Source organism: Ixodes scapularis, unplaced genomic scaffold (genome assembly GCF_016920785.2).
Source record: "Ixodes scapularis isolate PalLabHiFi unplaced genomic scaffold, ASM1692078v2 ptg001946l_1___fragment_3__unscaffolded, whole genome shotgun sequence".
Classification (NCBI taxonomy): domain Eukaryota; kingdom Metazoa; phylum Arthropoda; class Arachnida; order Ixodida; family Ixodidae; genus Ixodes; species Ixodes scapularis.
Window position 1 is genome coordinate 1,490,674 of NW_024610214.1, and position 12,449 is coordinate 1,503,122.

A 12,449-nucleotide genomic window follows, 5' to 3' on the forward strand; every position below is an offset into this window, starting at 1 on the left:
AGTACGAGAAAACGTATCTAAAGTCTCGACTAAATTAATCACTTGAAACGAAAAAAGAGGAAAAAAGTACAGTCCTAAACATATCTTCGCCAGAAAGCATCCTTACACCCAAACACTCGTTATCCCGGGTGCTCGTAATCAGGCGAAACGTGATTTCACGTTGTATCAACATTATACCGGACCCTTCATTGAAGATTTTAGGAACGTCAGTTCTTTTTGGGACAACGCGACAGATATGTCGCTCAAACAGCTGGCCGCCAAATAGGAAATGTAAAAAGCCTCGATAATTTCTCTCGTACCCTTCCTGTGCCCTCACAAAATCCTCAAATCAGTGAAGGCGCTCTGGCACAAACAGTCCCTAAATTGAAAAGTTAGAAAGCCACCCACCGTTGCTTTGAGGAAATACGTATACTCCCGGATTCTGTCGTTCGAACACCTCCCTGTCTGCCCAACGGAAAACTTTTCATAAGACAGGGGGATGCGGTACGCAACATACGAAACGCATGACAAAAACGGTTTTGCATGTTTTTTTTGTGCGCCTTATTTCTCAATTTTGAGCTCTTGCACCGAGTCTAGCACAAATTTCGTTAATTTATTGTGGGGCTAAAAAGACATAAGAACTCAAAACCGACTCCTAACCTTTTTCAGGTTGTAGGGAACACCGTAGATGTGCAGGACCACTACCATTCGCTTTTGTCAAAATCAGGACTACTCCTCTCAATACCTTTAGACTTTTTGAAGATAGAGCTCGCCACCACCGTCAACAATGCTTGCGGTAACCGTTTTTCATGATCTCTGGACCCAAGACAAGAAAACGAAGTTCATCATATGTGGGCACGACTTCGCCAGTGTTAAGCCAAGAAACGAAACGGCGATGCCCTTCTTCACCACTTTTTAATTGGCTGACATAAAGTGTAGGTCTGGTTTCTTCGACCGGTGATTAAAAGGCCAACGTGCGTGCTCATCCCCCAGGCACAATGACAGATCCAAGACCTGCAGAACTCTATCTTTTTAATCTCTAGAATGTAAAACTGAGGCCACCTTCACACTTAAGTACACCCAAGACTAAAACACGCACTGTATCTCCCTCCACCATTTTGCGGAGCTCTAAAAATCATCCACGTACCAAAACACCGTTTCAAAGAATACACCTATTCGCGAGTTCATTTTCGTCCTGTACCTTTTTTTACCTTCCTCGGCACCGTAATTCAGCCCGTTTTTTATCAACTTTGTTTAAATATTACCAAGTGACCCAGTATACCACTTGTGTTGCATTAATTGTGTGGTTTATGTAGCTAAAAATTACAATACGTGGTTTGTAGCGACAGTTTTGAGCCTTCTTTTTGTTCAGTAAGTGCAACACGTCCGCTACCTAAACTGCAGGTTCTTCCTGTTTTTTGAGCTCAAGGTAAGTGACGGTTGTCCTAAAGCGGCGGCGAGCTGCACGTTGAGGTGTACGGTTGGTCTCTCCTCTTCTCCGTCAGCTACTTTTGTCGACGCAAAGTTGTCTTCGAATTCGCAGACAACTTTGCGAATTCGAACTACGGTGCTCCCTACAACCTGCAGAGGGGCCAGCTGTAAACGCGTCTGGAGAAGCTACAACGTCAAGTCAGTCTGTCGATATGGCAAGCCCATCTCATGACTGCTACGTAAAAACGGCCATTGTAGAACGATATCGATTTCGTCGCCGCTTTCAATAAGCCAAAGAGTCGCTCGCCAAGTATATCGCTGCTTTACGTCAATTGGCGACCACATGGAATTTTAGAACCCTCTTCGACGAAGACCTTCGCGAGGAGCTCATCGCGGGAATATCCTCGACTTCTCTTTGCGAACGACTGCTCTACGACAAAGCCTAACGTTCGAGCGCCCCGTCGACGTCGTTCTTCACCTAGAGAAGGCCGCACAAGAAGAAAGCGAGATGCGATCACAGCCATATGCCGACTAATCTTCAATAGCATGCGAGGTCAATGCAGAATGTCGTAGACCCTCCCATCGACTGCAGCGAGGTAACAAAGGACGTTCTTCCTCACGCCAGGTGTCATAGCGTCCGCCTACGTTGGAACGACCGACTACCTCCCATGCACCACTACATGACCAGCCTCTGTCTCGTCAAGCCTCAAATCGGAGTCTCTCCCGGACGTCCACTTATGACTAATAAGTGTCAGTACCACACAATAACCGGGAGTTGGTCCAATACAAGAGGCTCACAGCCGGGCCTCCCTACTGAAAAAACCCGTATAAAAATTCATACTGGTTGACCCGTATATCTCATACGGTGTTATGGGATACGGGTCTCCCGTGTACTACTTGGAACCCGTACCTGTACAGGTTGACGCATACAGATACAGGAAGCCGTACCTGTATGGGCTGACCGGTTCAGATACGGGACCCGTACCTGTACGGGTTGACCCGTTTAGGTAGGGAAACCGTGTTTGTATGGGTTGACCCGTTTAGATATAGGAGCCCGCACCCTACAGGTTGACCCATTCAGATATAGGAACCAATATTTATACAGATTCACCTGTTCAGATAGAGAAACCTCTATCTTTACAGGTTTACCCGTTCTGACACAGTAATAGGAATCAACATGGTGTTGAACGTTTGCATACGGACGTACGGATCTTAGCAGGTTTAACGATTTGCACGCATTTGTCATGCAAAGAATGAGCATGAGCCAGGTCATTTCAGGTTATATGTGTATTTAGTGAAGGCAAATTTGCCTACTGCAGAACATCACCAAAAAGCTTAACCTTTAAGCAAGCTTAGAAGTCAAACTTCTTGTTAATATCCTGCAGTATAATATTAACAAATTGGCATACTGCAGTAGGTGGACCCGAGCTGTCCTCTTTCCTGGAGAGGCCTCTCGAGGATGCCTCCATATGTACTCGTTGAAGGCATCTGCAGGGGAAAAGAATACAACAATAAGTCATGTATATCTACAGTTTCTCGAAAAATATAATATTTTACTTCTTGCATTATAAGCAAGCAATTTCCACTACAATTTATGCTTTGTTAATATCTTGTGTTGCCGTGTAGACGCCAAGAGCAACTTCTTACGATTACGCAGTCTGCTGAAAGCAGCAGGTATGCATGATTCAACCGGGAAGTTTTGAACCAGTTCAGACCGAGTTCAGAGGAGCGCAGAAGCAGTGCCCAAGTCGGGCTGCGGCTGCGTGTAGTCAAGCTGCAGCGTTACAAACGACCCTGTAATTGGTTTCCGAAAGACCGAGGGTTGCCACCTGTTACTGCATGAACGCTGAACTGATTTCAGCCAGCGAAAGATTCTGAGGAACTGAGGCTGAACTCGTGCAGCACTGGGATAAATCGAACAGGCCGGTTCAGCGTCCAAGCAACTTCCGATTGAATCTAATGCATCAGTTCTTACACTACTTGAACTATATCGGCTGCTTCAAGCAAATCGAAAAGACCTAGTGTGACGTCCCACAACTATGCACTTAAAGTTTGCTTGCAACTGTGTATTCCTTGCATTTCAGTGTCTATAAAAATTATAGACCCTGTAGCAGGGGGACAAAAAGGAACGAGAAGACATGGAGCTCGGGAGCTTTATGTCTGTCTGTCCCTTTTTGTCCCCACGCTCCAGGGTTACTACGTCTATCCTTAACCAGCTCGCCTGCCTGTTAAATAAAATGAAAGTATGTTCTATGAATTTAAATATATATTTTCAATTACCTAGAGCCTCGAATACATTTCATGCCCAACAATGTCACCATGGAAACGAGTGAAAGGAACATTGAACACACAATTCTCGGCCGGCGGTTTTTGTGCGAAAGAAAAATTTTGAGCCGCAATTGTTGTTCTGGGCATGTATATAAATTAACAACACAGATTTGACATCAATAATCATTTAACAAATTTAATATCCGTGTCACGACCCTTCAATGGTCCATTCATACGTGATAGGAGGAATACCCACGATGAGAAGGTAGTTTAGAAAAAATGGGCAGTACTCAAAGGACAGAGCGAAACATAGTTCGGTTACATCAGCTCTAGTGGACAAACAGAATCGTTAAAATAACTTTGCTAGTGCCAGCTTTTCGTTCAAAAGAAAAAAATAAGTGCCTCACAGCTCCGCCGGGGAGCCAGCAGAAGGTCCTGCGAGCAGGCCACTGATATCATGGACATCCCCCAAAGCTCGCAGGGATTAGCAGATATTTGCGACGCGGAGCATGTTGCTGTAAAACCTCCATAGTGTGAATCCATCAGAAAGCGCCAAGCGACCTAGGTGACCGTGACAAGGTAACTTTATTTTTCTTCATATATTAAAAACAAAAGAAAAAGATAGGGCTTCTTCATTTCGGTTTGGCGCTTGGAGCTTCACGTTCCTAAAGCTCGAGCTAGTCGAACTGTGACCCTTCAACAGCCTATAACACTGAAAGTTCTGAAAGCCTTGGAATATTTTTTCCCATTCCTTTTGTCGTAGCAGATTACAACTTCGGAAGCCATAAGGTTTGAATGTCTCACCTAGTATGAGACATCTGTGAGAAGTGGGCACTTACTGCTGACTGCTGCCAACTTGGCTGGAGTCAGGGCCCTTTTGGCCACGGCGCACTTGAAGCGCCGTCATGGCACCCCTCACACTCGGCCCATGCAGGTCCTTCATGCCGAAGATCAGCTTCGTGGTCTCTTTAGCGAAGATGGAGTCTCCCCGGGCTCCCCTGACGTAGGACAGTTTGTACCTTTGCACCAAGACACCGTGGCCAAGGTGAACCTAAAATTAAATAGAAATGCTCTACAGGAAATGCAGCCAGCCATTGGTCCCGATCACGATCTTTCGGAAACTTGTGCAGACGTCTGCCGTACAATGACACTTTTTTCGGAACAGGACATGCGAGGCACCTCTTCATGCAATATCTTGGGGGTTTTCTTTTCGGAGCCGATCACAGAAATTCACCACGGGCACTCACTACTCATCTCCAGCTTCTCAATGTACAAAACAACTCATCTTGAAGTGCAGAACAGAGAGCGGAAGAAACATAACTGCAAAGGAATCGCATAGCAAACAGGTCCATCCATGCATGTCGTCTGCTGTACACACAAAAAAAAAGGACACGGAAGGGAAAACAAAAAAGCTCACAGTCGGGTGTAGCAACGTGACCTCTCCCACTCACTCTCTTCTCTCCACTTCTCCGACCTCCGTGCAGGGGTTTCAGTTTCGGTTCTGAGCAGTTGCCTTTCCTGGCTTCAATAATATATATCTGACTCTGTTGAAAAATATTAATTATGTAGTCTTTAGACACCATAATAAATCGCCTGGCAAAAAATGAAACTTTTTTTTTCGGGGGGGGGGGGGGGTGTATGTCTCCGTCTAAGTGAGTTCTGAGTGAAGAGGAAGAACGAAAGAAGGGTACCAATCATAACAGAATTTTAATCTGGGCTCGTGGTACACGATTTATGAAAGAGCTCAAAATAAAACGAGGACACTAGATAAAAAAAACGTTTCAGAAAAGCGCCAATTAATTGGGCAGAAATATCTTATCAATGCCCGGTTCTACTCTTTACATTCATCAGCATTTTGAAGCAGGACGATAGTTCAATTTAAGGAAGCATACAAATAACCTCATTCAAGGAGCTGTGGAAACCATAAAATGTAGTCACTTGCCCAATATCCGAAATGAATATTCAATGATATTCTGAACTTACCTCATCATCGACCTATGCAAGCACTGGCACACACTCGGGAGGTGCCTTCGGTGGGCCTGCTACAAGAACCGCTGCTGGAACAGCAGCATAAGCGGCCGGTACGTGTCGAGTGTGATCCACACCAGCTCGCACAACGCGAACTGGAGCAGGAGCACCAGCTGCAGGAACTGCTGCTGGGAAAGCTGGAGGAGCTGACCCAACACCGCCAGACGCGGCATTGTCCACTGCACATAATAATACACTGTTTAGAAACACGACACGGTACAGGAGTCGACAGATTTTTCGGACGCCAAAAATTCAGACATGCTTGGTTATTCCGACTTCAGCACTTTCCTGGTTCGTGGATGGCATGAGGGCTTTATAGTACTTCATGCCACAGAAGACTATCGACAGTGTGCCTATTTGTTTTTTCGTAACACACCGGGACTGGAAAAGTGGTGCGAGCAGAACACAAAGAAGGACGAGACACAAAACCAAAAAAGAAAAAGAAGAAAAAAGGAAATGCGCTCAAATTCGCCAGCAGTGGGCGGCAGAGAGCATGTTTACGAAAAAATACCGGTGAATAGCTAATGAATATTCATACCTAGCACTTCCGACGGTTTGCGAGATATAAGCTCAGTCTTTCTGACGAAATCCAATGCTGTAGCAGATCGTCTAGCCACCTTTTAACCAGTTGCACAGTTGCGTCGCTAGGCACAATCTGCCGCCCGATTAAAGTTCAGCCTTGTTGGTGCTGTGGTCACGCCTACGACCAGCTTCCTCACTCCCTCCTCCTCAACAAAAAGAACTCCTTCTCCCCAATGACGAAAGGACGTGCGCTGGCCGGGCTCATCGGAAAGTGCATATTTACAATGTTGTGACCGACAGAACAAACTTTCACTTCAAGCCTCATCTATGCGCACAGACCATGGTGTCTTGGTATGGACATGATTGTTTCACGAACTGCAAAAAAATATTTCTTCGTTCAAAACAACAGTGCTGCCAAGCAAAACGGAGTCATCGCCATCAGCAACAAGAAACAAACTGTCAAAGCTACATTTGCACCCTAAGAGAAGAAAAGAGAATTATAGACACCAACTCATTGATACATTGAGGCCACCCTGTAGTATATGCTTACTTCTGTTTGCGACCAAAAAAAATTAAAGTTACTTTTGATTCCTTGGATAATGTGTGAGCACATAATGTGTCGCGTGTGAGATCGGCAACTAAAAGTGCCTCCACGCTTACCCAGTGGTGCCAGGAGCTGCTACTGCAGTCTTCTTGATAGCGTCCTTTCTATCTGGAGCTTCTGCTTTAGGTTTACCACCCTCTGCTTTGCCGACCGCAGCTTTTCAACCAGTCAGGCATGCTCCACAAGCGACACAGTGGACGTCTTGTCCTCCGTCTTCTTTTTTCTTGTACTTGCCACCCACTGCAGGGGATGGCGAAATCTCAATCTGGAAAAGAAAAAAGGTCCACGCATTTTAATATTCATTTAAAATAAACTTCCAACACAGGATTCGGACACACATAGTTCACATTAAATTGCCCCCCCCCCCTTTATTTTTTAGGTGTATGTTTCAGCCCTAAACCTGTGATTGGCCCCTCCCCCTGAAAGAATGCTTCCAGATGCCCATGACCATATATCCGGTATTCACTGTCATTTCAGGAAATAATTGCTACATTCTCCTTTACATTCTAGTGTGTAAAGGACGATAAGTGTATCTGTTTGCGCTATGTGTACCTGTTGGCAGAATACACGGTATAGGTAAACGATATAGTATGATAAAATATTGTGTTAAAAGGTACTTCTCAGTTAGTTAGAATGTAAATTATAATTATACTACTTTGCACCCAGTGTGCTTTCTATGAGGTACGTAAACTCTTAGTTACTTTGTACTTGCAATTCAGTACTTTTAAATACGATACCATTTATAAGCAAACCCTATGCACTTTAGGCCTCCGTTGGTCCGAGGATTTGTAACTGCTTTTGAAAACAGCATGCGCCGGCACATTATAATTCAGAAAAGAAAAACATGCTGCCGGCACTGTGGCTCAAACCCACAACTGTTGGGGTCTAAGCCCGGCCATCGTACCCGCTTCACTACGAGCACACATGGGCAAGCATTTGCGAAAGAGTTACTGGGTGCAGGCAAGAGCTGCGTTGATGCACGTGCAAGTGACTCAACGCCGTTGTTGCCATAGCAATGGGTGTCACATCTGGTCGCAGTCGCGCATAGCCACATGTGAGGAGAGCTCTGTGAACCAGACTTGAGCATCATCTATCGTTGTCGGTATGCGAAAGCAGGTCTCACCAGAGGAACATACACACAAGCGTGCTGAGGCACAGTGACAGCAAAGTGCCTAGGGCACTTCGGAACAACATGAAACATGTTTGTTGAAAGCTAGAGAAGAAAGTAGGCAACAGGAGGACCATCGAAGCGGATGAAAAGATTCATAAGCGGAAACTTTGGCTGCAACGCAAGCAGGACGCCAAACAAACGAGGACGTCTTGCGATAGTGGAGAAGAGATGCACATTCGAGTACAACGAGATTGAGACTTAGAGCAGGTGAGGACGCCTCGTAAGACTGAAGGGGGTCAAATTCAGATATAATGTGGTCGAGAAACAAGCAGGAGAGTATCTCTTAAAATTGAAGACGGACAACTTCGGCTACAGCACAATCGAGACCAGGAGTGGCCAAGCTGCGGCTCTTTGTGAGTTGAAGTGCGGCTTGTGTCCCACTTTCATAGACCGTATCTACCCACCGGATCTGTGTAACAGAATAGCAAACAATTAAAAAAAAATGTCTATACAAATAGTCCCGGCCAGCCACAATGAATGGACACAATTACTCATGAGGCAAACAAAATGCAAAATATTCCTTGGCCTAACCGTGCAATTTTACCCACAATTACTGCCCACTGGTAAAAGAAGTGAAGTATGGTGCCGACTTAAAAAAGGGACACAAAAGACGAACTTAAGGCCGCTGGTTCTGAGCAGAGTCTAAGAATGAGGTAAGAAAAACAGTTTAAAGGCGCACATATACCTCGAACCTTGAGTCCAATATCATAGGGATGGTCACGTGCTTCTTTTTCAAAGCAGAAACCAGCTCACCTCGTGTCTCTATAAGACAAAACATGCACATTGAGCTACATCTCAAAGTCGTGTTTGTCCCCTCCCCCCCCCCCCCCCCTTGTATCGAAGTTTTATTAATATGAGAGTTCACCAGCTAGCCTGCGCTATAACCCTTGTTTCCACAAGTCTTTTCTTCTATATTTTTACAAATTAAATGCACCACCTAGTCGAACTTATGTGGTAAAATTGTCGTAGCTTACAGAGCCGATTTGTTGTGATTTATCTTAAATGTCGTGGCTGCCATCTGGAGCGCCCTGTAGTCCAACAATGTAAAACCTTTTGCTTTTGCCGCCCATTTCTTTACAAATCCGGCGCAAGGATATATTCGTGCCCACCACATTTCGCGAATTCTAGAAGCCGAAACGGGGGACGCCGGAACGGGGGCCCACGAAATTTCCGCTTTTTACGTGTCCTTTAATTTCGCTAATTTTTGGACGTGTAGAATTTGCCAAAAATCAGGGGCTCGCGAACATTAGGGAGTTTTTGTAGACCGCGTTTCCCCCTCCGCTAATCTTTCCGCAACGAAGAGGTTACTGCTGCGCCTGCACGCCGCTAGCCTTGACTGTAGAGTTCCAGGTATATAGCGAGTTGCGGAGGGCGTTGCGGGACGGCGAAAATGAGCTACGAAACTCCCCATTAATGGTTCGCAGTACACTTTGTGCTTCGAGCCCCTGATGCGTAGAAAACAACTTACCATTCCCCGGCGCACGCTCCAACAGCCTCCCAGTAGACGCTTTTCGGCACGTCGGGGTAGACGTCGCCAACGCTCGCCGGTTTGAACTTCTTGATACGGTTCACGCTGAGTATTTCCTTCGCGCCATCAACATAAGTCACGTATGCTTTGTACAGGGTGTCACAAAAGAAAATTTTCACGGTCTTTTTGTACCGCAAAAATAAACTAGACATTGCCCGAACGCTCATCCTCCGCCCAAAGGTAGAGCTGGAGGTCACAACCAGATGCCAAAGTTTCAGCCCGATCCGATAGCTTAATCAAAAGTTATAAGTGATTTTCGGAAAATTTCAATGCGAAAATGGAGCCCATTTTTGCCCGTTTTCGGTTTCTGATGCCATAGAGCCCCATGTGTTTGAAAACTTCGTCGGCCGCCATTTTCCCATTGCAATTTTTAGAAAATTACTTATAACTTTTGATTACGTTATCATATCGTTCTGAAACTTTGGCATCGGGTTGTGACCTCTAGTTCTACCTTCGGGCAGAGAATGAGCGTTCGGCGATGCCTAGTTGATTTTTGCGGTGAAAAAGACCGTGTAACTTTTCTTTTGTGACACCCTGTACATATCGACACCGATACACACCGATCGAGATAGCCCTAACGTCAATGCGGCTTTGGTTCAGAGCACTGGCTAGCTGGCTAGCGGCGCGGGTACATAAGGATTGGATTGAAGAAATAGTCTGCCTTAGTTTATATTAGTACTATTATTACTCAAATTAGTTTTAAAACATTTAAAAGCATAAAAACTTACCATGTTAAGTTTATTTCTTGTTAAGAAAAACATTGTTTGTCCGTCGTTGGTTGTTTTTCTGCACTCTGTCTGACAGCTACGCAATCCAATCCAATCCGATGTCAATAAACCGAAACCGAAACTACCGCGGTACAGGGCTCAAAGCTATGAAGCAAGTATGCTTGGGAGAAGAGCGTGTTGGTTTTGGTCATGAATGAAGAAAGAATAAAACAATTAAAACTGGGACAACACAACCACATCTTTCAACTAGCAACAGACGAGTAAACTTTCAAACAGCGAGCAGCCGACTATACCCAGTAGGAGTAGGGAAAGAAGGGGGAGAGAAGGAAAGGAGAGAAAAGAAACGCGAAGTGCAAGTCAGGGTGGTAGGGTTGTCTCGGATTTTAAAAATTTAACCTCAGTTTTTGTCAGCAGGAGGGAAGGGTTAGACACGTTGTTTTTTGCTGTGGTCATCGCGAATGATTCTATGATTTCCCTGCCGAATCTGCTGTCATGTCCCCCCAGGATTTTTGTGTCATCAAAAAGGGGATGACAACGCAAACACGAACGGGCATGTATGACTATGGGATGATAAGAATCTGGAATCGTTGAATCGTCAAATCGTTGTTTTCTTCATCCTTCACGAAGTCTTGCTGTCATCTTTCAGAATATAGCTTCAAATTGCAGCACATGAGGCTCGTTAGGGCAGGGTTTCCCGTCGACCTTCTCCGATCTGTAATGGAAAGGATGATTCGCGGGCCTGATCGCCACTCACCATCCACAAAAAAGAAAGCCCGATTCGCCGTCATTCCTTACGTACACAATTCAGCCCACCGGATAAAATCCATTGCCTCAAAGTTCGACACGAATGTTGTCTTCTCGTGCCGCATGCGTCTTAAACAACTATGTCAACAAGTGAACAACAACCGGATTCCGATTGGCTGCACCGTCAAACACGAAAAGAAATTCATTCCATGCAAAGAGAAGAAAGTTTACTCCATCCCCTTGAGCTGCGGCCATCAATACATAGGACAGACCGGCAGATGCACCAATCACAGACTCCACGAACACCACAACGAAGTTTCTAAGGCCTCTCCAGATTCTTATCATCCCATAGTCATACATGCCCGTTCGTGTTTGCGTTGTCATCCCCTTTTTGATGACACAAAAATCCTGGGGGGACATGACAGCAGATTCGGCAGGGAAATCATAGAATCATTCGCGATGACCACAGCAAAAAACAACGTGTCTAACCCTTCCCTCCTGCTGACGAAAACTGAGGTTGAATTTTTAAAATCCGAGACAACCCTACCACCCTGACTTGCACCTCGCGTTTCTTTTCTCTCCTTTCCTTCTCTCCACCTTCTTTGCCTACTCCTACTCGGTATAGTCGGCTGCTCGCTGTTTGAAAGTTTACTCGTCTGTTGCTAGTTGAAAGATGTGGTTGTGTTGTCCCTGTTTTAATTGTTTTATTCTTTCTTCATCCATGGCTATGAAGCAAACTCTCGTTTATCTCGGCCTCGCTTCTCATGGATTTGGTTTTCGCATTTTATGACTTTAAATATGCATGTCATAAAATTGTCGAGTTTGATAGCTGAAACTGCTAAATTGAAATGACCTAATATGTGATTTTCTTATTAAAATTCTTTATTGAAAAAATATCACAGTTTAGTTTCCCGGTGCGCGCGTTCCCGTCGAGGTCTGATAATTTCTGGTCGCGTTAAATAGACCGATCTCACCGGCCAGTTTGACTACGCCACAACAGCTGCAATGCAGCGAGGGAACATTAGTCTTTGGGCACGTGCGACAACGTCGCTGGAGCTCTTCGCGTGTAGAGCACGAGAAGGCGCGAGCCCTCGCGTGCACGGCCGTCTGCCTCCTGTGAACTAAAGTTATGGCGGCTTTACGCATGCGCCCAACGCTTAGTGAGATCGGTCTATTGTGTATACCGGTAGAGCCTGTACAAGGTTACCGACCGCCAGTTTAAGTGCCGCCGCCGGTAAGGCGTTACCGGCCGCTCCGACACGTGGTTGCTGTTAGCCGCGAATGGATTACTGGCCACCGGTACGTTATTACGGCCCATCAGTGTGGCGTACCGGCTTCGCCTGTACGTGTTCACTGGCCGCCTGTATATGATATGGCAACCGGTACGGCGTAGCGGCTTCGCCGGTACGTGGTTACCAGTTACCGGTGTGGCCTACCGGCGGTGCC

The 12,449-nt window shown here is 45.7% G+C and overlaps 1 long non-coding RNA gene across 1 annotated transcript; it reads right to left on the reverse strand.

Annotated features, from left to right (window-relative positions):
- Positions 1-5,550: 5,550 nt before the first annotated feature.
- LOC115324093 lies at positions 5,551-9,510 on the reverse strand. Its single transcript, XR_005717035.1, has 4 exons — positions 9,472-9,510; positions 8,689-8,765; positions 6,889-7,097; positions 5,551-5,885 (listed from the first exon to the last, which is right to left on the reverse strand). It is a non-coding gene; the product is annotated as an uncharacterized LOC115324093 (long non-coding RNA).
- Between the last annotated feature and the right edge of the window lie 2,939 nt (positions 9,511-12,449).